Below are 27,822 nucleotides of genomic sequence, written 5' to 3'. Positions count from 1 at the left end.
TTTACAGTTCATGAGTATAATGCTATCCTTACTTGACCCTGATGAATCTCCCAGAGTTATAATGCCAAAGAAATCATTATCAAAATTCTTATGTACCCTTAAGGGGGGGGGGGGGTGTACAGGATACTATTGTAGTACTACATGAAAATCATATGTTATTAGTAATGTCCAACTGACAGGCATTTCTTATTGCATCATGTCACTTAGATCTTGGGCTTCTTCTGAGACTTGTTCCTAACATCCTTCCATCAAATACCTGTTTTGTTTCTCTTTTCTCTCCCATTCAGTTTAAACAACCATACCACCTGAGAATAGTTCAACTCACACTTTCCTAAGTGTTGATGTCAAGTTCCTAATATTTTCATTTTATATGATTGTCATTGATGCTATCTGCTCACTTGCCTTAGTTTTATTGGATTTCTCAAATTGGTGGTCTCCAGTCTTTGATCAACTTTATTTTTAACCAATCTCTCAGATCTGTAAGATAATATTGATTTGACCACTTGTATACTGATAGTTCAGTTGTTTTGACTAATTTTTCTCTTATCCACACAAATTGATTCAAGTTGATTCCCTACAGTACCAGTTTGCTACTTCTGTTGTCTATTTTTGTATTTAATTTGTCATCTTACTAAAAACTATGCCTAAATAGCTGAAATGTTTTACTTATTCTATGGGTTCTCCATTCAGGAGATTCAGTTGATGTTTTTTGTAGACTGTCTTTTTATTACTGATTTTCATACTAATTTTGTTGCAGCAGTTATTCAATTTAGTTAAGGAATCGTGTAAACTTGTACTGGATTTATGTAAGAGTGTAACATCTATATAAAGTAAAAAGTTGTTAATATTGCCAATTTCCATAATATATGATCAATATAAATCTTGAAGAACAGCGTAGATAGTATGCATCATTGTGTTACTCCTACGTTTTCATGAAACTTTCTTCCAATTCTAACTGCTGACTTGCAGCTCAAATATAGATTGTAATTGCTTGATATAATAACCTATTTACATCATATAGTCTTTTTACAGTGTCACATGCCTTTTTTTTTTCGTATCTACAAAACTTAAATACAGATCTGTCATATTTTTGTGATTTCTCAACTATTTGTCCTAAAATAAAAATCTCAGGGGTGCTTAAGGGTCAAAGCTGTATAACTGAGAGGAGACCCCCACATAACCTCTAAAGGAATGCAGAGAACCGACCAGGGCTTCTGACCTAATGTCCATTCCTCACCTTCTCATGGTGAACCCTGTTATGTATCTACCTGGATACTGAACGAACGAGGATGGACTGGCAATTTCGGATTTAGCCAACCAAATTATATTCTTATTGGCTTAAACCAAAATACAAAATGATGGTACAACATGACAGAATTTCATGCCGGCTGGGGCGTCACCCAGTTAAACAAGGCCCCCATTGATTTCACCAGGGAACCAGGGCAAACAGCAAAAAGTCAGCTACTGGAACAAATCTGAAAATACACCCCAACTCAACATCACCAGAGTTAGAAATCAGTACTATCAATATAAGAAGCCTGAATGGCTGAGGAATTAGATAAGTACCAGATCGACATAATAGGGGGTGACCGAAAGAAAAACTAGTGAGATCTTTCTGAGCAATAAATACAAAATGTTATATCACACAATGACAATCCAGGAAAAGGAGTAGCCATAGTATTTAACACTAAATATGAGGCTAATCTTCTTGATGTCAGGCAGTCTCAAGTAGAGTGATGTGGGAAAATATGAGAATGGAGAACTGGACAATGAGACTTATTTGTGCTTATGGTCCCACAAAAGGTTCTAAGGTAGAAGTGGAGGAATTTTTTGAGGCTTTAGAGAAAGCAACTGACACAATGAAAAAGAAAAAGTTGGTCCTTGTTGGGGATCTAAATAGCAGAGTAGGAAATGATTGTCAGACATACAAAAATATATTGGGAAAATTTGGAGAAAAGAGCAAAGCTAATAATAATGGCAAATACTTGTTGGATTTCTGCTCAGGACATGGACTGATTATTATTAACACAATGTTCCAACATAAAAGTGTGCACAAATTCACATGGATAGAAGAGGCAAGGTATAAGAAATGTGTCATTGACTATGTTATTGTCAATAGTGATGTTTTCTCACTGGTACAGGACACCAGAGTGTACTGAGGAGTTGAAATTAGAAGTGATCACTATTTAGTCTTGAGCAGGATAAAATTGAATTTCATTTTGAAAAGAACACGTAAGAAAGTTTTAAAGCGAATAAAAGTTTCAGCAGCTCTCAGATGTGAGCTGTAGACTAAAATACACAAAGACTATTGAAGAAAAAATGAAATTGTTTTAGACCTTGGAGATTCAGTGGCAAGCCTTGAAGAAAACCCTGATTGATTCAGCCAGCGAGGCATGTGATGAGGTTGTCTGTAAGGATAGAACACAGGAAGTTAAAGAGGCAGTGAAAGAAAAGAAGAAAGCATATCAAAAGTTCCTGGCAAATATGTCAGCTTGTGCTCTTAGAGAATACAGTGACAAATGTAAGAAAGCTAAACATTGTAAAATTAGCTAAACAATAGTCATGGGAAGACTTTGGTAAGAACATAGAAAGTAAATATCAAGAAGGTGGCGAGATATTCTGGAGGTTTTTGAAGAAGCTCAACATTCTTTCCTCCAGAAAATGGAGGAAAGAATGTTGTAAAAGGAATTAGAGATGATAAAGGTGACAGGAAAACTGGAGAAAAAGATATGTTTGAAATATGGAGTAATTACTTCGAAAAATTGCTAAATGAAACAAGCAGTGATGACAGCACAGTGGTAAAAAAACACTAAGCATGCAGTCAAGAATACATATCCATACTTGAAGTAGAAAAAGCTATCAAAGGCTTGATATTCAACCAGAAATGCTGAAATAGTTCGGAAGGCCTGGACAGAGGGACGAATTTCCGATGATTGGAGTAGAGCTCTAATAGTACCCATACATAAAAAGGGAAATAAAACTGAATGTGAGAATTACAGAGGTATTTCCCTACTGAGTGTTCCTGGCAAGATCTATCCAAGTATTCTTGAGAAAAGGTTGAGAAAAATTGTGGAAGAAAAGCTTGGTGGAACAAGCTGGATTCAGAGGCTGTCAGGATCAGATCTTCACTTTACGACAAATAGTAGAGAAATCATGGGAATATAACGAAGATCTGTATTTAAGTTTTGTAGATCTGGAAAAGGCATATGACAACGAGCGAAGAGAGAAGCTATTCAATTGTTACAGTTATATGGTGTCAATGGGGCATTATATCAAGCAATACTTAGTCTTTATTTGAGTTGTAAATCAGCAGTTAGAATTGAAGGAAGTACAGGAAGATGGTTTAATGTTAAATCTGGTGTGAGACAATAATGTACATTATCTCCTCTGTTATTCTTTATCTATATGGATCACATTATGAAGGAAAGTGATATTAAACATGATATCAGAATTAGAATGTTAATGTCAGCTCTTTGCTTTATGCGGACAATATTATACTGCTAAATAAATCTGCTACAAGTCTGCAAGATTCCCTGACTAAATTGAATAACTGTTGTAATAGATATGGTATGAAGGTCAGCAATAAAAAGACAAAGACAATGAAAATAGGCAGAATTGTTCAAAATGTCAAATGTGTTGTGAATGGAGAACCTGTGGAACAAGTAAAACATTTTAACTACTTAGGCACGATTTTTAGTGAAGATGGCTAATTAAATATGGAAATAGACAATGGAATCAACAAAGATGGCATGGTAGGAAGTCAATTGAATAAATTCATATGGAATAAAAGAGAAAGTAGTCGGAACATTAAATTAGCTGTATACAAGACAGTATTCAAGCCAATTTTAACTTTTGGATCTGAGAGCTGGGTCAGAAGTAAAACACTTGATCAAAGACTAGAGACTGCTGATATGAGAGTCCTGAGAAAGATTAGGGGCACGAACAGATGGCATCAATGGCAATATCATATTAAAAATGAGGATATTATGAAAGAACTTGACCTTGTCAGCATCCAGGAATGCATTAGCATAGCTAATCTCAGGTGATGTGGTCAATTAAACAGAATGGGCGAGGAAAGATTACCAAAGCAAGTGTTCTTTTCCAGGTTAGCAGGAAAATGATCCAGTGGAAGACCAAACCTTCTGAACTATGCAGTGCAGCAACTGTAAGACCTTTATACCACTGTACTTCAGCATCTCTGGTCGAATATCATCTACTCCTGCTGCCTTTCCACATTTCAAGCCTTTGATGGCTTTTTCTACTTCAAGTATAGATATATATTCCTGACTGCATACCTATTGAGTGTTTTTTACCACTGTGCTATCACTGGATGTTTCATTCAGCAATTTTTCGAAGTAATTACTCCATACTTCAAGGATATCTTTTTCTCCCTTTTTCATGTCACCTTATCATCTCTAATTCCTTTTACAGCACTCTTTCCTCCTTTTCTAAGCTTCTTCAACAACCTTCAAAATATCTTACTACCTTCTTGATATTTATTTTCTATGTTTTTGTCAAAGTCCTCCCATGACTTTTGTTTAGCTAGTTTTACACAGTGTTTAGCTTTCTTGCATTTGTCTCTGTATTCTCTAAGAGCACAAGCTGACTTATTTGCCAGGTACTTTTGATATGCTTTCTTCTTTTCCTTCACTGCCTCTCCAACTTCCTGTGTCGACTAGGCAATTATATTGTTTCACTCACTCACTGTCATGTATAAAAGTGTGTTGTGCGCTGATGATGCTGAGTTGAAAATCAGCAAAATATAAGCATTAATAAAACATCTTTCTGAGAAAAATGTGAGTAGTGTTGTTAATACCGTGAATAACAAGTCATGAATAACCATCAACACCTAAGCTTATCTGTTAGATCATCAAAAAATATCTATACGGTGACAACCCCCCAGACAAGAAGAATCGCGTCCCCAGCACATTTCTACTGTAGTGATCCCTTTCATCAAGTCAATTTCTTATCAAATGGCCAGAATACTAAGAGCCAACAACATCAGAGTGGTCTTCATACCAACCACCTGCATCAGACAAGTTTTAGGATCCCCAAAAAGTAAAGGTGCCATTCTACAAATATCCAGGAGTATATTACATTCCTTGCTACGGTGGTCTTGCCTACATCGGACAAACTTCACAGAGTTTAGAAATCAGACAAAAAGAACATGTTGGCGATGTAAACGACAACAGAGTATCTCTTCCGGCTTAGAACATCATTTCTGTACGTCTAACCACACGATAGAGTGGCAAAACAGCTCCATGCTATATCTGGATGACGACTACAGACATCGTTTATTCAAGGAAGCCACAATAGTGTTAATAGCTGGCAGAAACCTCGACAGAAATCAGGGTGCAATCCTAAACAGTTTGTGGAAAAACCTGATCCTCTCTCTAAATCAATCTGAACTACAGCTGGCCAGTAATCACATTACACGTTTACAACAAACACGCAAGCGTGATAATGAATAAGTCCTCTCTGTCACGTGAACGTGTAACCTTAGATATAAAAACTAGTAAATTTGCATTTACTGGTTTTTGTCTTTCTGTAAACGCCTTGAAAAAGCCAGACAGTTTTCTGGCGAAACTGGTTGGCTATAATGTAAGTTTGTTTGTAAATGATCAGTATTAAATAAGTTTGTATCTCATTGACTATGTTATTGTTCATAGTGATGTTTTCTCCCTGGTGTAGTACACCAGAGTGTACAAAGGATTTGAAATTGGAAGTGATCACTATTTAGTCTTGAACAGGATTAAATTGAGTTTCATATTGAAAAGAATAACATGTAAGAAAGTTTTAAAGCGAGCAAAAGTTGAGCAGCTCTCAGATGTGAACTGTGGACTAAAATACACAAAGATTATTGAAGAAAAAATGAAAGAGTTTGAGAACAGCAACCAAATATTGGAGATGCAGTGGCAAGCCTTGAAGAAAACCCTGATTGATTCAGCCAGAGAGGCATGTGGTGAGGTTGTGTGCAAGGATAGAAAAATCATACAACTACTAAACATGTAGTTGCAGCAAAAAAAAGAATTCACGAAAGTAAAAAGCAAACACCTAAAGAAATATGAACTCCAACATACGAAGTCCCGACCGCAACTTCGACGAGACCACGATGTTGTAAACCTATCGTTGGAAACACTCACTGAAGAAGCCAAGAACACTCTCAGTGTAGGACATAACTATGTTGTCACGCTGAAACAAATTCCTAAACTGGAAATTATGATGAAAGTAGAACAGGGTATCCACGATCTTCTGCCAGCAATAGCCAATAACGTGCGACTAGATATAGCAAGTATTCTAAACAAGGCTATGCCTCCAAAAAGCAATATGCCACGTAAGCAAATAACTGCCCTAAAAAAAAAGTTATATAATAAAAAAAATATTATTATTACAAAGGCCGATAAAGGAAATGCAACAGTTATCGTGAATCAAGAAGAGTATAACAAAAAAATGCAAGATCTCATATGTGACAGTTCTACGTATCAAATTATACATTGAGACCTTACGATGTCTGTAAAGTCTGAAAATTACTGAAAAAAGTGACATCATGGCCCAAAGAAATCATCAGGAAAATAAAACTAATTCATGTTAAACCATCCCGTATTTATGGATTACCAAAAATCCACAAAACTAATATCCCCCTACACCCCATAGCTGATAGCATAGATACTCCCACATATAAATTGGCCTGGCATTTAGCCAAGTCGCTTTTCCCCCTTACTGGCAACTCCTCTACTTTTGTAAAAAAAAAAAAAAAAAAATTCATTCCATTTCAAAACACTGGTTAAAAATCTAATCCTAAAAGATTCAGACATAATGGTTAGTTTCGATGTCACCTCCTTATTTACCAATGTACCACTTATAGTCACTCTTGATTTAATCAAGTCTAAATTTTCCCCTGATATTTTTGAATTATTTCAATTTACCATGAATGGAGGTTACTTTACATGGGGAGGAAAATTCTACAAACGGATTAATGGTACTGCTATGGGTTCTCCCCGTTAGCAAATTTTTACATAGAACACTTTGAAAACAAAATACTTTCCACAGCTACATACAAGCCACAAGTGTGATTATGCTATGTAGATGATGTGTTTGCCATCTGGCCCCATGGACAAGACACTTTTGGATGCTTTTGTCACCTACCTAAACAGCCAACACCCCAAAATTCACTTCACAGTAGAAAAAGAATCAAATAACTGTTTACCATTTCTTGACACATTAGTCACCCGTCTTCCAGATGGATCACTATCTTTTTCTATTTACAGAAAGCATACACACACAGGAAGATACCTACATAAACAATCGCATCATCATCCAGTCCAACAGTACGGCATTTTAAAAACACTTGCACACAGAGCCAGAGCCATTTGTTCTAACGATACAGCTCTGACCACTGAACTATAATACCTGCGCCACACGGTCTTAGCCAACGGCTACAATCCCCTTACAAAACAGATAAAATACTACATAGGCCCATTACTCTGCCCTCCCCTAATACACAAGAATACAACATGACCATTTCTATTCCCTATATCAGAGGTACATCAGAAAAGATAGCCAAAATATTATTGTAACATGGCCTTCGCACCACTTTCAAACCTCATGTCAAACTGGCAAATCTGATCTGCTCGCCTAAGGATAAACTTCACCCTTTAGCACACCCAAGAGTGTATGAAGTTCCTTGTGACTGTGACTTGGCCTATTATGGGCAAACAGGAAGATCAGTGAACATCCACCTGGAAGAACATGAAAGATACATTCGCTACTATTACTATGGCAAGTCGGGACTAGCAGACCACGCTTTGGACACTCCTTCACACAGGATTAGATGGAGGAAAACGAATGTGCTATTTAGGAGTCATTATAGATCTGAAAGATTATTTTTTGAATCAGCAATGGCTTTGAAGAATTCTCCCAACCTTATCAAATATGGCTGCATTAATTTGCCAAAAATTTGGGAAACTGTTATCCTAAGAAAAACTCCTGGATAGCTGCTTTTTTTTTTTTTTTTCCCTGTTACAGGGTGCCAAAAATAGGACTTTAGATCTTTTGTCTTTTGCAATTATTACTATTATTACTATTACTATTATTACGTGCAACTCCAGGGAGTCATTAGACTCATCGAGGGAGGCCTCAAATCATATTCATCACAACTATCTGACATTCATGCAGTATCTATCATACCTCGCCTTAAACTCATTCACTGTCACAGCATCCACTACAGACTCAGGGAGCGCATTCCACTCATTCACTACTCTAAAAGTAAAGAACCCAGCTCTAACACCTTTACTAACCACACTTTTGCCCAGTTTCCATGGATGTCCCCTAGTCCTCCCACAACCAGCCCTGTTCTCAAAAATATCTTCTGAATTAATTTTATAGAAACCTTTCAGTAATTTGAATGTCTCAATCATATCTCCCCTCCTCCGCCTATCAACCAATTTTAGCAACCCACAAATCCTCAACCTGTTCTCATACGGTTCATTCCACAGACCTGCTATCATCTTGGTCACTCGCCTCTGGATCCTCTCCACATCCTCCCCATCAAGAAGAAACCTAGGTGACCAAATCTGAGCACAGTAGTCTAGATGGGGTCTTATCAAGGCTCGATAGAGAGGAATTATATTGTTTCACTCACTCACTGTCGCATATACAAGTGTGTTGTGCTCTGATGATGCAGAATTTTTTAATGATGTTTGGAGGATATCCATTTTGTGATAATGTGTTGGCTATTAGTGAGAGTTCGGTCCATGTATCCTCCCCTTCCGATATAAACTTTCTCCCCTATATTTCAACATGTGGATAATGCTCAGTTTGTGTCTTGTGATGGTTTGAAGTATAATGGAGTATAATAATTCAGTGAACTTTACAAGAAAAAATATCAGACACAAAACAACCTCCCAGATGACAGTGATTTTTAATTTGTCAAATCATAGTCTCACAAAAAATGAATCCGACATTCTCAAAAAAGGTTTTAGCTTTGCGATTACGCCCAAACACGTTCCTAAAATGGATTTCATGTGTGGAATTGAAAAAGGCCTATATCCACTACCGCAAAACGTAGCCAACACTATTAGATTCAAAAGTACGATAATACTAGCCAAAGCCAAACAACACCTATTCTCAACACGGCTCCTTATGATAGAAAGGCAATTCTCAACTTGAAGAAAAACAAAGATATCATTATTAAAGGCTGATAAGGGAAATTCTACAGTTATCCTTAACTGTAAAGATTATTATGATAAGTTAAACGTATTACTATTAGACAGAGACCGCACAATAAAAAAATCATAATGAAACAAACCAACTAATCAGAAATTGTAACATTTGGCCAGAAGAAGTGAAGAGAACACAAAAATCCTCACATCCTATCACCCCAAGACTATATGGGACACCTAAAATACATAAACAGGATATACCTCTCTGTCCAATCATTGATGGAAGATCATCACCAACCTACCTTTTGGCAAAGCATCTTGCAAACTTATTAAATAATAAAATAAGATCGACAGAAAACTGAAGAGCAAGAAGGTGAAGACTGTAAGTCTCCTATCATGCTATGATAGAAGTGAACTGATCAGGAAGGCATTGATAGCCAGTGAGTCTATTTGTAGATTGTGCCAAATGTAGAATTTGTAGGATCTTTGGTCTCTGTTTCACGGAAAGAAGGATTTGTACAATGTGGATGGACTGCATCTGAATGCTTTTGGGGTTAGGTGTCTGGAGAGAGTTTTGTTCACTGAACATGCTGACATGCAAATTCAGGAACACTTAAGCAATTAGGGTGGAAGTGAGTGAGTGTGAGAATAACCAAGTGAGGAATCTAGTCTCTCAAGCAAAAACATTGAATAGGTTAGTCAATTCAGAAAGTAATGGTGGGTGGGGAAATAAAGGGATGTTTCTATATACTAATGCCAAAAGGATCAGAAACAAGAGGGACGAGCTTTTGGCATTGATAAGTGCAACCTCTCCAACAGTTATAGGCATTAATGAGACTTGGCTAACAGCAGATGATATAGTTACAGGGATTGAATGTGAAGGGTTTAGTATTTTCAGGTTAGATAGAGAAGATAGAATTGGGGGGGGGGGGGGAGTAGCTTTGATGATGGCAGATGAATTGCAACCAAAAAGAATAAGAGACGGGCGGGAGGGTGGCTGTTCATTTGAAGCAATCTGGTGGAGTTAGTTAATCGGGTAGAAGTTAGACTGATGAGTAATATCATTAAGCACGAGCTGCAAAAGAATATGCTGTGGAAGGTATAAAGAGAAAGGTGACCAGCATGATAAGGAAGGCAAAATCAGATTATGAGAAGAATTTAACTGAGCAGGCCAAAGGAAATCCCAAAGTTCTTTCGTTATGTGGCAAGTAAGAGGAAGAATTCTAGTAGCAAGGCTTATACGTTGGTCAGACATAACTGGTAATTAGTTTACGGAATTAACAACGCATATAAAGTATATTAATTAAAGGTTACTTTAATGAATAACTTCTATATTTCAGCAACGTCACTAAAGATATGGTATGTGCATGCAGGCACTAACACAAAGCAGATGAGGAAGAAAGCAAGAAACTAATATTGTTCCTAAAGTCCTAATGGTGCCCTCTTGCAGGCTAATTTGGTAGTCTTGGCAGTTGGGCTGAAGTTCTCATAATGTAAGTCTCCCAAATTTGGGGTAGTTTCATGCACCCAAATTTGTTGAGGTTAGGAACGTTTTTTAGAGCTGCTGAAGATTCTTTGAATAATCTTTCGTATTTAAACTTGCTGCGATGAATTATTTTTGTTTTCTTCCAACGAATTTTATGGTGGGTATCTAAGGCATAGTCTGCCAGCCCAGAGCGGCTGTACTGGTGAAACCGGATGTAGTCTTGGTGTTCTGAAATCCTGATATTTGTTGTTCTGCCTGTTTGGCCAAAGTAGGACAATTTGCAGCTGCAAGGGACCTGGTATACACCAGGTAGGTCTAGGGGAAGTGGTTGGTCTTGGGTAGAGCGGATAAGGGATGCCAACTTTTTATATGGTCTGTAACTGGAAGTAAGGTCATATTTTTTGAGGATATTGGTTATTTTCTCAGAGGTGCCCTGGATGTAGGGGATGGTAATAGACTTGGTGTAATCTTTATTGTGGAGGGGGGAGGGGGGTTGTGGTTTACTGGTTTTAGTATTTTTTGGATTTTTTTAGGATTGCAGTCATTGGCTAAGAAAGTGTTGAGGATGTGGTTTAGTTCATAGTTAGGACCTTGTCATCTGAGCAGATTAATTTTGCCCTGTTATATAGTGTTTTTATAACCCCGTATTGTTGTGGGGGGGGGGACTGTTGGTGAATGTATCTGCCAGTATGGGTGGGTTTTCTGTGAACAGAGAAAACCAAAGATCCATCAAGCTGGCGGGTGATTACAGTGTCTATGAAGGGGAGGGTGTTGTTCTCCTCTTTTTCTAAGGTGAACTGGACTCTCTAGGAGTGTTGGTTGTTTGAGTGTGTCTGAGCCATGTGGCCAAATAGCAAACACATCATCCACATAACGAAGCCAAATAGTGGGTTTTTGTGGGGCAGAGTTTAAGGCTTTCTCTTCAAATGTCTCCATAAAGAAATTGGCCAAGGGTGGGGAAAGCGGTGAACCCATGGCTGTCCCCTCTATCTGTTTATAGAACTTTCCTTGCCAAACGAAATAGCCTGAGTTCATTGTGAACTGAAATAGGGCTGAGATATCTGGAGGAAACTTGGCTTGGATGAGCTCTAGGGTTTCTTTGAGTGGGACATTAGTGAATAGGAAGGAGACGTCAAAACTGACCATTATGTCAGTGTGTTGGAGTGTCAGGTTTTCTATACTGGCTTTAAATTGGGCTGAGTTTTTTGTGTGTGTTGGTGTGTTGCCAGTGTGGTGTGTGAGCGTTTTGGCTAAATGTTTGGCTAATTTATAAGTGGGGGAATCAATGCCATCCACTATGGGACGCATTGGCACATTTTGTTTATGTATTTTTGGGAGTCCATATAATCGGGGGGGGGGGGGTCTAGAGTTATAAGGTTTTAATTTGTTGGTGACTTCCACAGGCCAAGAAGTGACCTTCTTAAGGAGTCTGTGTGTGGAGAGTTCTAATCTGAGAGCTGGTCGGATTATATTCAATGGGGAGGTAAGTCGTATGGTCTAGTACTAAAGCAGTTAGCTTACCTTTGTAGTCTTTTTGATTGAGCACCACAGTGGCGTTTCCCTTATCCACCTTTGTGATTACTATTTTTTTGTTGTTTTTCAATTCTTGTAGGGCTGCATATTCATTTTTGGATAAGTTGGTTTTTGGAGGTTTGGCTTTAGTGAGAACACTGACTACATCCAGTCTAACGTTGTTGGCGATATGGTTAGGCAGGTTGCGAATCCCACGTTCTATCTGGATCATGATTTCTTCGGCAGGTATTCTTTTTGGAGCTAGGGCGAAATTGTGACCACGTGAAAGTGCGGTGAGTGCTTCAGGCTTTAAAACTGCCGACGAGAGGTTGACTACAGTGTTGAGTGGTGGCTGTGGTAAGGAAGTAGAATTCTTTGTCAGGTTTCGTATTTTTTTGAATTCTTTTTTTGCCAATGCGCATGAGACTTCATAAAGTATCGACCATAGATCACAGCCGAGTGTATCAGAAAGCTCTTCCTCTAGCGCCCGTAAGGTTTTGTTTTCGTCGGCAAGGAGAACGCGCGTCGCAGTAATTTGTTCTCTTAACAGGGTGAAGCTAGTGCAATTATAAATGCGCAGAGCTTTCTCGGAAGTAAAACGGTGCTTCATTTTAACACAATTAGGGATCACTTTGTTATCCCGGCAGTGTTTTAGGAACGTCAGACGATTTATTTGCCTCGATATCTTCAACCTCAATTTGCCGTATTGACGGGCCTTTCGTGTGATAGCATCTCCGTGGATGATCACGATTCTAGTAGCAAGGCTTATACATTGGTCAGACATAACTGGTAATTAGTTTACGGAATTAACAACGCATATAAAGTATATTAATTAAAGGTAACTTTAATGAATAACTTCTATATTTCGGCAACGTCACATTGCCATCTTCAGGAACATAAAGATGTGTGTGTGCACGCAGGCACTAACACAAAGCAAATGAGGAAGAAATCAAGAAACTAATATTGTTCCTAAAGTCCTAATGGTGCCCTCTTGCGGGCTAATTTGGTAGTCTTGGCAGTTGGGCTGAAGTTCTCATAATGTAAGTCTCCCAAATTTGGGGTAGTTTCATGCACCCAAATTTGTTGAGGTTAGGAACGTTTTTTAGAGCTGCTGAAGATTCTTTGAATAATCTTTCGTATTTAAACTTGCTGCGATGAATTATTTTTGTTTTCTTCCAACGAATTTTATTGTGGGTATCTAAGGCATGGTCTGCCAGCCCAGAGCGGCTGTACTGGTGAAACCGGATGTAGTCTTGGTGTTCTGAAATCCTGATATTTGTTGTTCAGCCTGTTTGATTGACTATGGAAGATTAACATTAATGAGTGATGATGGTCACGAGGAGACGGAAGCGGATAAAGGATAAGGACCACTTTGAAAGCATATCTTCCTAGTGAGGTTACTGCTTTAACCTGTGACAGACACTAATGTGGGAACAGGGGTGGGTGAATTGCAGAATCTTAGTGTAAATAAAGCTGTGGGATTAGATGAGATCAGCTAGTGTTTTACAAGAATGTGCAAGAGACTACCGTAGCAAATTATAGACCAATCAGTATCTTAGGTGTGGTGGTAAAAGTACTAGAAAAATTGGTAAAAAAAGAGAATTCAAGAATGGATAGATAAAAACATGATACTATATGAGGGTCAACATGGCTTTGTGAAGGGTCGGTAATGCCTTAGTAATTTATTCACTTTTTATAATAGAGTAACTGCTGAGTTGTTTGATAAAGGCTGCAAGATGATTTTCCTGGATTTTGCAAAGACATTTGACAGAATATACCACATGGAACGCTGCTACACAAATTAGAAGAAATGGACATGGACTCTGGTTAAGTGGATAAGAAGGTGGCTGCTGGATAGATATGAAAAAGTGGTGTATGGAGGGGCAGAATTGAGGCAAAAGTAGTTGAGAAAACAGGTGACTAGTGATGTGCCACAAGGTTCGGTTCTGGGACCATTGCTGTTTAATTTGTACATAAATGATATAGTAAATAACCTGAAAGGAAATATTTAGTTGTATGCTGATAATGTAAAATTAGGTAGAGTAATAGTTAATTAAGGCAATGTGGAGAGCTCAGGACAATTTAAATAGGCTGTCGGTATGGGCAAAAGTTAATGGGTGTCAACTTAACATTTCCTGACATTAAACTATGTATTTTGGGATAAATAGATTACAAGCCATTTATCACATTGATGACACTGTACTCCAGGAAATAGATGAAGCTAGAGATTTAGGGGTGGTGGTAGACAGAGTTAAAGTTTAGAGAACATGTTGCTAAGGTAGCAAATAAGATTACTTGGCTGCTGAAGAACACATTAACAAGTAGAGATGTTGTTATTCCTCTTTATAAGGCCTTGATATGCTCACATTTGAAGACTACTGTGCTCAAGTCTGGTCCCCTGAGTTTCTTGGGGATGTGGAAGCGGTGGAGAAGATTCACGGGTGAGTGGCTTGTGGAATGTGCCCTATGAGGATAGATTGAAGGTGTGTGAATTGCAGAAGTTGGTGATAGGAGAAAAAAGAGGGGATATGATAGAAACATTTAAGTTGCTTAAAGGATTTTATAGGATAGATGTAGGGGAAATGTTTCAGCATTTGGCTACAGGGACCAGAACAAGGGGTCATCCCTGGAAGTTGAATAAAGGTGTGGTCAGTAGGAGTGTGAGGACTAGATGGTGAATGAGTGGAATGGGTTGCTAGAGTCAGTTGTGAGTGCTTTTTTTTTGTTAATGGGTTCAAAGAGATAGATCCCTGTATAATAATAATAATCTACTCCAGTCGCCTTTCTACATTTCAGGTTTTTGAGGGCTGTTTCTTCTTCATATCAAATCATATCTATGTATATATGATTTCATTTCTCTTGAATATTTTCAGTCACTGTTCTCACTTTGTGTTTCATTTAATATTATTTCAAAGTTTATTAGTGCATGCATCTAGAATAACTTTATATTCAATTTTTATGTTGCCTTTACCATCACTGATTCCTTTCACAGTCTCTTTCCTCCATTTCTAAGCTTTTTTGACATCCTCCAGAACATTTGTGATATTTTTCTTCTATTTTCTTAGCAGTCTTTCCATGTAAGGAATTGAAGCAGTGGGTTAGTTTTACCAATTTCTTGGCATATTTTCATAACACCGCAACTACTAATTTAGTATCAGTTAGTTTCTGTGAAGAATTAATCTGAATTGACAAAAAAACCGCATCCTTGTAGGCTACTGACATGATAGTGAGTTTTGACATTCGGTCCGTACTTAATAGTAGCTCTTGTAGACACTCCATTTAAGGAATTTCCTCCAGACATTTGTACAGTTTTATTTTGTCATTCACTCAGGCTACCTCTTCACCTGAGAAACACTAAGCAGATCCAAGCTTCTTTCATAAGAATCCGCTTTCTCTGACCTTAGCTAATTTCTAAAGCATCTAGTAGACTCCTTATTTTTCCCAGTACAGCCACAACCATAATTTTGTGTGTGTGTGTATGCACTTCATCATCATCAAATTCCTGCCATGTATCCTCAAGGGGTGTACAGGATATGACAGTACTACATGAAAAAATTACATCATTACTAACTTCCTATCTACAATTTTCCTCCAAATCAGTCTGTTACTTGTCAAGACTCCAACATTATCAGATCTTATATTTCTATCGTCTAAGGCACTTTGTACCATATCAATCCACCTATATCTTGGTCTTCCTCTGGGTCGTTTTCCTGCCAACCTGGTAGAGAACACTTGTTTTGCTAATCTTTCCTCTCCCATTCTATTTAAGTGACCATACCATCTGAGATTAGCTCTGCTAACGCATTCCTGGATGCTGACAATGTCAAGTTCTTTCCTAATATCCTCATTTTTAATATGATATTGCCATTGATGCCATCTGTTCACGCCTCTAATCTTTCTCAGGACTCTCATTTTAACTTATGGACTCTCAGATCCATAAGTTAAAATTGGTTTGAACACAGTCTTGTATACAGCTAATTTAGTGTTCCGACTAATTTCTTTCTTATTCCATATGAATTTATTCAATTGACTTCCCACGATACCAGCTTTGCTGATTCTGTTGTCTATTTCTATATTTAGTTTACCATCTTCAGTAAAAATTGTGCCTAAGTAGCTGAAATTTTTTACTTGTTCCACAGGTTCTCCATTCACAACACAGTTGACATTTTCAATGATTCTACCTATTTTCGTTGTCTTTGTCTTTTTATTGCTGACCTTCATACCATATCTATTACAACAGCTATTCAATTTAGTCAGAGAATCTTGCAGACTTGTAGCGGATTTATTTAGAAGTATAATATCATCCGCATAAAGCAAAGAGCTGACATTAACATCTCCAATTTTGATATCAGGTTTAATACCACATTCCTTCATAATGTGATCCATATAGATAATGAATAACAGAGGTGATAATGTACATCCTTGTCTCACACCAGATTTAACATTAAACCATCTTCCTGTACTTCCTTCAATTCTAACTGCTGACTTACAACTCAAATAAAGACTAAGTATTGCTTGATATAATGCCCCATTGACACCATATAACTGCAGCGTATTGAATAGCTTCTCTCTTGGCACCTTGTCATATGCCTTTTCCAAATCGACAAAACTTAAATACAGATCTTTGTTATATTCCCATGCTTTCTCGACTATTTGTCGTAAAGTGAAGATCTGATCCTGACAGCCTCTATTTGGCCTGAATCCAGCTTGTTCTTCACCAAGCTTTTCTTCCACAATTCTTCTCAACCGTTTCTCAAGTATACTTGCATAGATCTTGCCAGGAACACTCAGTAGGGAAATACCTCTGTAATTCTCACATTCAGTTTTATTTCCCTTTTTATATATGGGTACTATGAGAGCTCTACTCCAATCATCGGGAATTCGTCCCTCTGTCCAGGCTTTCTGAACTATGCAGTGCAGCCACTGTAAGACTCTTATACCACCATACTTCAGCATTTCTGCTCGAATATCATCTACTCCTGCTGCCTTTCCACATTTCAAGCCTTTGATGGCTTTTTCTACTTCAAGTATGGATATGTATTCCTGACTGCATGCCTGGTCAGTGTTTTTTATCACTGTGCTGTCATCACTGCTTGTTTCATTTAGCAGTTTTTCAAAGTAATTACTCCATACTTCAAGGATATCTTTTTCTCCTGTTTTCATTTCACCTTTATCATCTCTAATTCCTTTTACAGCACTCTTTCCTCCATTCCAAAGCTTCTTCAACAACCTCCAGAATATTTTGCCACCTTCTTGATATTTATTTTCTATATTCTTGCCAAAGTCCTCCCATGACTTTTGTTTAGCTAGTTTTACACAGTGTTTAGCTTTCTTACATTTGTCTCTGTAAGAATAAAAGCTGACTTATTTGCCAGGAACTTTTGATATGCTTTCTTCTTTTCCTTCACTGCCTCTTTAACTTCCTGTGTCCACCAGGGAGTTCTGATTTTTTTATCCTTGCACACAACCTCACCACATGCCTCTCTGGCAGAATCAATCAATGTTTCCTTCAGAGTTTGCCACTGAATCTCCAAGGTTTGATTCCTGTTCTCAAACTCTTTCATTTTCTTTTCAATAATATTTCTGTATTTTAGTCTACAGTTCACATCTGAGAGCTGCTCAACTTTTATTTGCTTTAAAACTTTCTTACATGTTATTCTTTTCAATATGAAATTCAATTTTATCCTGCTCAAGACTAAATAGTGATCATTTCCGATTTCAAATCATCTGTACACTCTGGTGTCCTGCACCAGGGAGAAAACATGACTATCAACAATAACATAGTCAATGAGACTTTTCTTATTCCTAGCCTCTTCTCTCCATGTGAATTTGTGCACATTTTTATGTTGGAACATGGTGTTAGTAATAACCAGTCCATATCCTGAGCAGAAATCCAACAGATATTTGCCATTATTATTAGCTTTGCTCTTTTCTCCAAATTTTCCCAAAATATTTTTGTATGTCTCACAATTATTTCCTACTCTACTATTTAGATCCCCAACAAGGACCAACTTTTCCTTTTTGATTGTGTCAGTTGCTTTTTCTAAAGCCTCAAAAAATTCCTCCACTTCTACCTTAGTAGAACCTTCTGTGGGACCATAGGCACAAATAAGTCTCATTGTCCGGTTCCCCATTTTCATATTTGCCCACATTACTCTACTTGAGACTGACTGCCATTCAAGAAGATTAGCCTTGTATTTTGTGTTGAATACTATGGCTACTCCTTCTTTTCCTTGATTGTCATTGCCTGAATATAACATTTTGTATTTATTGCTCAGAAAGATCTCACCAGTTTTGGTCTTTTTTGTTTCAGTCACCCCTATTATGTCGATCTGGTACTTATCTAATTCCTCAGCTAGCTCCATTTCTTTGCCATTCAGGCTTCTTACGTTAATAGTACCGATCTTTAACTCTGGTGATGTTGAGTTGGGGTTTGTTTTCAGATTTGTTCCAGTAGCCGACTTTTCGCTGTTTGCCCTGGTTCCCTGGCGAAAACAACGGGGGCCTTGTTTAACCGGGCGACGCCCCAGCCGGCATGAAATTTTGTCATGTTGTACCATCATTTTTTTATTTTGGTTTAACCAATAAGAATACAATTTGGTCGGCTAAATCCCAAATTGCCAGCCCATTCTCGTTCATTCAATATCAAAGTAGATACACAACAGGGTGCACTACGAGAAGGTGAGAATTCGACATTAGGTCAGAAGCCCTGGTCGGTTCTCCGCATTCCTTTAAGGGCTATGTGGAGGTCTCCTCTCAGTTATACAGTCCAAGTGTATGCACTTGGACTGTATCATCCAAGTGTATGCACTTGGATGATATTTTTGCCATTTGGCTTCAATTTGATTCAGCTCTACCTTCCTTTCTAACCAAGATTAACAGCATACCACCTTTTTATGATAAAAAAGACATGGACATCCTTCTCTCCCATCATCTTGTCTACTAACAACTTTACTTTATTGTAAACCTACTTTTGCAGGCTGTTATATTTTACAAGATTCAGCTGATAAGCTGAATCCTTCTTAAAGAAAGAAATGGACATTATTGACTTTCTACTTAAGAGTTATGTTGTTTGTCTGAACTCCGATAATCTTAAACTTCAATTATTCTTAATCTTAAAAATCAAGCATAAATGTCTGAACCTCTATGGAGAATTCTTTCCATACATTGTCAGTATCTTTGAATCAAAGTAAAGATAAATTTTGTTCCCATATTTTTTTCAGTTAGACTTTTCCTGGTTACCCTCCATCAAGCATAAATGCTCCCCCACCGTTCTCTCTCCATGATGTTTATCACTTTCAGTGCAATTGCCTTTACTTTCAGCAAACAGGATGTTTTGTTGAAAAAGATTGCAGAAACGGCAGTGTTTACATCATCCATAAAAAGCCTAAAAAATTCTGTCCTCTGGTTCAGGACCTGCCTATCATATCAGTGTCATTTTTAATTTGAGTGATTATGAGTGCTGGAGTGCTATTACACCACTATTGTAACTTAATATTAAGATATAATGCAATTATAACTTAAACCAGAATGACTCTCCTGTCTTTTCTTAGCTAAAATTTTGAAGAGTCATATCTTTTATCACTGGCACATTTTTATGTATGTATTATATGTTACTGTCTGTCATATGGTCTTGCTTTAGTGCATGGCTCATATCTGTGGGAAGGAAAAAAAGGCCATAGTTGCTCAGCCTTTTGAATTGCTTGTTCACTGATCATGATTTGTTAGTTTCATATAGAAATATTTGCATTAAAAAAATTATGATTAAATTTCTAGAGATCAAAGGTGATTGAGGTGGCAAAAGTCTGGAGTAAAAGTTTGTTAAATAAGATAGACAAAACATGATACAAAATATTCAAGACAATGCAATAAACAGCACATATCAGTACTTGAGGTATAAAAATTCATTGGAAACCTGAAATACTTATTTATGGAGGTATAAAAAGTTTTAGTAGCAACACTGCATAACTCAGAACACCTGGTTAGAAGGGTCAATTTCAGGTCATTTGAATAGAGCAATCATAGAATCATCCACTCATTAAAAAAAAAAAAAATTTAAAAAGGAAATGAAATTGAGTGTGAGAATTACAAAGAAATTCCCTACTAACTATTTCCTGGTAAGATTAATGAAGCATATTTGAAGAAGCTTAGAAACATTGTGGAATAGAAATGTGCAGAAGAACAACTCATTTCACACTAAATAGAGGTTTTCAAATTTCCAATTTTTATAAATAGTTGAAAAAAATGTGGGATGTGTATTTTAGCTTTTTAGATCTGAAAAAAGGCATATGATAAGGTGCCAAGAGAAACTATTAAAAATCCTCAGTTATAGGGTTTTCTGGAGTATATATTGTATAAATAAAACTTATCAATATATATAATTTGTATTTAAGTTGTGTCAGCAGTAAGAATTAAAGGCGGTATATGTAGATGATTTGTAAATCAAGTGTAAGACAAGGGTGCATGCTGTCTCCATTATTATTTAACTACAGTATATGAATCACATGATGAAGGAAAATGGCATTAAACCTGATATCTGAGTCCTTTACTTTATGTAGATGATATTATACTCCAAATAAATCCAGCACGTCTTCAGGATTTCTTAACTAAAGTAGAATAACCACTGTAACCAATTTGAAAAGAAAATCAGAAATAAAATGACAAAACCTATCAGAATTGGCAGAACATATAAAACTCAATTGAATTCCCAGTTGTGAGTCTATAGATCATGTAAAGTTATTCATTCACAGTTTTCAAGGAAGATAGCAAATTAAATTTGGAAGTTGATAATTGTAATTGAACAAGCAAAACTGGTGTGGTGGGGTAACAGTTAAATAATTTTATATAGAATAAGGGATAGTATGCAGTTCTCTACAAGTAGATTTACTTGAAGAATAAATAGCTAGGTTTTAACTTGTACATCGACACATTTTGTCCACGGCATTTCCAGGAGGTTGCTTAACATAAGTGAGGGGGAAAAAAAATTAACATATTCCAACAGCTGCTAATAGTTATAAATTGAAAAGACTGGAATGATAGTTTAATCATGAGTAAGATTAGGCATGTTGTGTGTAGTCTCTATAGAGTTGTGTAAACTGTGTGTGTGATTGCTGGTGCAGGAGAGGCCATTAATATCACACATTAATTAATGACTTTCAAATGTCATGAAGGATCATTCCTTAATTTCTGTTTCATGTGCTTTTTTGAGTGAGTGAACTGGGAAGACTCCTTGAACAACCTGTCAAAATACAATTCTCTTCTAAGTAGGACATGAAGGATGCTTGTCAATTTACTATGTGATGTTCTTTGATGTGCATTGTGAGTGTACTTTTTTCTTCTCTGTTGTTTTCAGTATTGCTTAGATACTCTTTGTTGCAAATTTCAAAACTTTTCCCAATGTGATTTATGTCTCTCTCCATAAGAAGATGGAATCTTGTATATACCCAAATGTTTATCTTTAGGGAATGTAGAAAGTTTCATAAGGTGTTGTCAGTTTGAAGGCTGTTCTGATGTTGACTCTTGTTAATATTTGAGCTATTTTTATGAATTGCCAATGTGTGGTAAAAATGCATGCTCTTGTAATTAATTTTTGGGTTATCACAGGATGGTTTATCACAAAATAGTTTATTTAATGCCTTTTTTTTTTTGAGTAGACATTTTGGAGGAACTGATTAAATAGGATTTGAAGTTCTTGTTTTCCTTTTGATTTCATCATTAGTATGTTTAAAGCTGCATTTTTTCAAATTTCCCCATTAGGTTTTGATTATACCTAAATCTTGTTGTGGGTGATAGAATGAGCTTGCTTGTATAGAGTTCTAATGAAAATCCTCCAGCAATGTTTTTGTTGACAAGGATGTCTAGGAATGGTAATTTTCTGTTTTTTTCTACTTCTAATCTGAATTTTATTTTTGGATGATGATTATTCAGAAAATATACAAAATCTTCAATTTCTCTGTCAGTATGTTCTCAGATGATAAAGATGTCATCAACAAATCTTCACCATATATGTGGTTTTAAGATTGCGTCTGCTATAGTTGATTCTTCAGATTTTTCATGTATAAGTTGGTGATAGAGGCAAGTCCATTGCAAGACCATATGTTTGGTAGTAAAATTTTTCTTTCCAAGTGAAGAATAATGATTTGATACAGTGATGGAAGAGACATGCGATGTCTGGAGGAAATAGGGTTTTCAATTATCTATTGATTCTTCCTTAACTCGTTGCTAGTAAAGTGGGAGAATGTAACAAAAGTGGTAAGGTGGGGTCCCACAGATCCACCCAAATAATGTAGTGTACAGCAATCCCTTGATTAGTGTATTTTCGATTAGTGTGTCATTTTTTTTAATACCCAAATTCGTTTTGTGCACCTATATACATCTTAAAAATAAATGTTACAGATTTTAAAAATTTTCAATCTATACATTTTTTATAGCTAACTATTTTAAAAAAAATCTCTCACCAGGATGAAATAATTTAGTTACTGATTTGAAACATTTTAGAGTTATTTTTTAATGGCATACTACGCTATTTCCATGTACGCTATGTTCCAAATTTATCGCCAAAATTTATGTCGTCTGCTTTACATGGCATTTTGCTGATCATATCTCATGCAATTGTTTTCCGTACTTTTTTATTTTAAATTATTTTCCTAACCTTTAATCATGAGTAAAAGAATGTGAGCAAAAAACAGAAGTGTGAAAATTATTCAAAAAGTAATCTGATTGGAAGAAAAACTTGAAATAATAAAGAAAAATGAACAAGGCGAGTCCAGAGCAAAGATAGGACAAGAACACAAAAATGGGTGAATCAACTGCTGAATACGGAGAGAAAGGCAAGGCTGCTTGAAGTTCATCATGCATGAACTGAAAATCAAAGTATTATAATGATTGAATTAGAAAGAGAGAGACTTCTTTTTACATGGATCGAAGATTGTAACCAAAAATGGATCCCGCTAAACACTGGCCTTATTAAATCAAAAGCATTGTCTCTTTGTAACCTGGAAAGAAAAGGCTATCAATGATGGAAAGAAGAAGAATTTCACGTTGGTGCTGGGTGATTTGAGGGTTTCAAAAAGAGAAATAGCCTACATAATGTTCTAATCACAGGCGAAGCTGCAAGTGCAGATAAGGAGATATCTGCACTTGCAGATATTTTGAAGAAAATTGTGTAAGAAGGGGGACTATTGTGATCAACAAATATTTAATGTCAATGAAACCAGCCTTTTTTTAGAAGCGAATGCCTTCCAAGACTTTTCTAGCCAAATCAGAGAAATCTCAGCTTGGTTATAAAGTCGCAAAGTCGAATGAAATTACTGCTAGCAATATGCGAGCTGTTTGGAAGCACATTCTTCCACATTGTGCAAATGATTTTAAAGACTTTTCAAATGAATCTAAGTTGATTAAATCTCATTCTGAGAAGTTGAGTGATTCCGACCTGCTAAATTTAGATACACAGCGGGAAGATCCTGAAGAATATGAAGAAAATTTAATCGCTGACAAGCCCAAAGAGGTTTCACAGAAACAATTTGAAAATAGTTTTCGTACTATCGAAATTTTTAAGCAGCAATGCTTAGAGACTGACCCTGGTGAAGAGAGAACCAGTAAAATTTTCAGAAGAGGCAATAGGGCCATACCATCAGTTGTATGAAAAAAAAGAAACAGAATGCCCGCCAAACTACGTTAGTTCATTTCTTTGTTAAGAAGTAGAATAATAAATTTATATTCTGAATGTTTTTTTCTCTTTCAGCTTCATGGTTTTCTTTTAATTAGGCCCTGAGATATACCCTAATTCTTTTATAAAAAAAATTAAGGGCAAAAAGGAAATCTGAGGAACGAATTATACATATTCCCATAGGTTATTATATTCGATTAATGCGCCTGTTTTAAAGAGAGCATTAATCGAGGGATTGCTGTATTATAGAAATCCATATCTTTTTAATCAATATTAGATTACGTATTGTTTAAGTGTCCTGTAATTTTACAGAATAAAAATGCAGATCCACAAAATTAAATTTTTATTACCCAAAAATACTTAACTAATTAAGCATCTTTGTTTTTCAACAAAAATATACTCTTCCTAGCTTATATAATGAATGAACTAAATAAATCGATATTTTTTAAGCCCTTTGGTATTGGTTTACAAAAGGAATATAAACATTATAGTAAGCTAATACAATAATAAACATTTAGCCTTGAGATTCCAATGATATCACTAACTAAAAATTTTCATTTTCTGTAATTGCACAGTCGGGGCACCTTGGAATTATATGATCGAGACACACATATTTTGAGCATTTTTGGCAACAATAGCTTGTTTTTCTATCCCGTTTTTGCAGACAAATTTGATGTCTACCTTTTGCACTTCTTCTTTTCTGTGGTGGTTCAGTCGTTCAGGCGATAATATTTTAGTAGAATATACATGAAAACAACTTACGTTTCAGAAGTAAATATAGTCACACTTTTGGTAAGGTGAGGTCTGGTGGACCCCAGCACACTTTACACCTCTGCACACTAAACTTCCTTCGCGCAACAGCCTGTTGAGTAGCAGGTTACGGGAGGGGAAGCTATACTGAGGCATGACTCGCTGCCACATGTTGTTAAAAAGTTAGTCAGTTTAAAATCTTTTGGTCTGTGACACCCCACCTTACTAACGCTTAATGTAATTACACCTAAACCAGCTAATATATCTGATGGGTAAATTTGAATGTTTGAAGGTTTATCTACAAAATGTATCAAATTTTCCAAGTAGGAGTCTGTATATCCAATATTAAGGCTTAAAGTGGTTAGATAAGTGTTTAGAAAAGATATTTTGTAGAGTGTCTGTTATCAACTATTGGATGTAGAAGGATATCTGTCTTATGAACTTCAGGCACACCACGTAATCTTGGAGTGATCGGTTGTTTGAATTTCATTTTTTAGGTCTTCTGTAAATTCAAAAATACTGGAGATCACATCATTAGTTTTTATGTGACAACCAACTGGAGTCATTGTCCATTTCTGAATATGTGGAAGAGTCTGATAACATGGAGGTGATCTTGCTGTTACAGTCTGCACTATTTTGGATGACTGTTGAATACTCTGTCTGCTTTTAGTATAATCATTTCCTCATTGTTATGCAAATTTCTTGAAGCATTTTTCTCGAAAGCTTCAAACATTCAAATTTCCCCATCAGATATATCCCAGTCAACACCTTATAAAGCTTTCTATGCTGCCTAAAGAAAAATTCCATTTTATAAATATCTAGATGTATACAAGATTCTGTGTTTGACCTACTTACATCTTTCCAGAAGATGTAAGTAGGTCAAACTGGGAGAAGTTTCAAAATCTATAATCTATTTTAAAACACATATAACAAACATAAACAAACGATGTTGAAAACAAAAAGGAGAGAAAAAGAGGACTAATAGCACATTATTCTCAAAGAATATCGCACAGTAAATTAGCAAGCATTCCTCCATACCTCACTTAGAATTACTTCGACAGGTTGTTCAAGGAGTGCTCGAAAGTGATTCACTCAAAAGGCAGCCTAAATAGAAACCAAGGAATGATTGACATTTGGAAGTCATTGATTACTGTCTCATATTGAACACCTGTACTATGCCAGCAATCACATGCAGAGTTTACAATGTGGAGACTGCGCATAATATGCCTAATAATACTCGTTATTAAACTATTATTCCAGTCTTTTCAATTTATAGTTACTGCAGCTATTGGAAAACTTTATTTATTTAGTTGATTTTTTTTTACTTATGTTAAGTAATCCCCCTGAAGATGCTGTTAGCCATATAGACAGCAAAGCATGTCAAGGAAATACATATAGTTAAATACGTAATCGTTAAAACCTGGTTATTTATTATTCAAGAATAAGGGTTAGTTTGTTGATTTATGGTTTATTGGCATAAGGAAGAAAATATGGGAGAAATTAACCGAAACACTAAACTAGCAGTATACAAATCAATGTTCAAACCACTTTTAACTTTTGCATCTGAGAATTGGGTTTAAAATCAAACAGTTAAATCATAGATCACAGATATGAGCTTTTTGAGAAAAATTAGAGGAATAAACAGATAGCAACATGACAGAGCATTATGAAGAATGAAAATATTAGAAAGAAACTTGACATTTGTTATGTAGAGCTTGATCTGTGATGTGTACTAAACGGACAAAATGGATTTGTTGGGGGGGAAAAAAAAAAAAAAGACGCTGAGGGAGTCCAAAATCTTAATTTTGGTGGACATTAAGAAGCACTTTAGAAACATAGGATCTGATAGTATTGGTATCTTTATAAGGCTAATTTGTAGGAAAATTGTTGATCAGAAACTAAAAATGAAGTGAACTTAAAATAGTTTATTAGTATTTTAGCATCTTGTACATCCTATAAGGGTATATGAGGAATTTAATAATAAATGGTATGCTATGAAAATCAAATTGAAAACTAAACATTCTTGTCTTGCCTTGTTGACTGAAATTACTTGGGCAACATCTCCCTTGATGCTCTACCTTATTGGTGAGTGAAATATACTTCATAGTTTTGAAAATCTGATCTGTATTATTTGCTTTATTATTCAACTGTTTTCCATTGCTGGCCACCTCTTCAGAATCAGCTGATAGCATATGCATACAAAAATATGAGGGTGTGCTGAAAAGTCATGAATCATCATGAGAACTGAGGTAGGAACCATGTAACTTGCACACTATTCTACATATTACCCACAAAGTGTCATATACTTGTTACAACACTGCTGTATGTTTTGCAATCCTCTGACAAAAAGTTTTTCCCCTTGTTGCTCAAACTAGTTCTCAGTTGCAGATATGACTTTGTCATCCGTGGTGAATTTTATTCCTTTTTAAGTGTTTCTTTAAATTTGAGAATAGGAAATAGTCAAATGGGGCCAGGTCTAGCAAATAGGGTGGGTGTGGCAGACGTTAAAAGCCCAAGTTATGTATCGTCTGTTGGGTTTCATGAATAGTGTAAGCAAGTTCGTTGTCCCAAAAGCAACATGCCTCTGCTCAGTTTCCCCATGGTGTTTTTCCTTCATTATCTCTTTCAGTTCCTTCAGAACTGTTGAATAAACTGTAGCTGTAACAGTTTCACATTTTTGAGATACTCGGTAAGGAGTACACCATCTATATCCTAAAAGATAATGGCAAGAACCTTCCCTGCTGACTTTTGAGTTTGGAACTTTTTTGGCCATGGAGAAACTTTGTGCCTCCACTCCATTGACTGTTGTTTGGTCTCTGGATCATAGGGATAAAGCCAAGTTTCATTAACTGTTACAATGTGAACCAAAAAATTTCTCAAAATGACCCAAAACCCCTTGAGATGACAGCACACGTTCTCTCTTTTGGTCGGCATTCAAATATTTGGATGAGAGCTTCGGCATGTTCTAACATCAGGAAGCCCTTCCAGATGTTAGTGGATAATGACCCCAACTCCTTCCCTGGATATCTCCAGAGTTTTTGCAGTGTTTTTGGCTGGTATTTTTCTATCATTTAAGGATCATGGCATGCACTGAATTGATGTTTTCAAGTGTGATTGCTGTGGAAGCGCTTCCTGACCTGGGGAAATCTATTTTCTCAGGATGCCCAGTTTTTAAACTTAGCCACCCATCCATCTGACAACTCTTGGATATGCTGGGGCACAGTCCCCTAAAGTCTTACATGAAG

The 27,822-nt window shown here is 36.4% G+C and overlaps 1 protein-coding gene across 2 annotated transcripts in view; it reads left to right on the top strand.

The window, feature by feature from the left end:
- LOC150092692 (nucleosome assembly protein 1-like 1) overlaps positions 1 to 27,822 on the top strand; it is a 245,547-nt gene that overhangs the window by 184,294 nt on the left and 33,431 nt on the right. The window lies entirely within an intron of this gene.

This window comes from Typopeltis vanoorti, chromosome 25 (genome assembly GCF_054136105.1).
Source record: "Typopeltis vanoorti isolate ZY-2024b chromosome 25, IOZ_Tvanoo_1.0, whole genome shotgun sequence".
NCBI lineage: Eukaryota > Metazoa > Arthropoda > Arachnida > Uropygi > Thelyphonidae > Typopeltis > Typopeltis vanoorti.
Note: the sequence above shows the minus strand (reverse complement) of the source record. Positions and strands in the feature narration are given on the sequence as shown.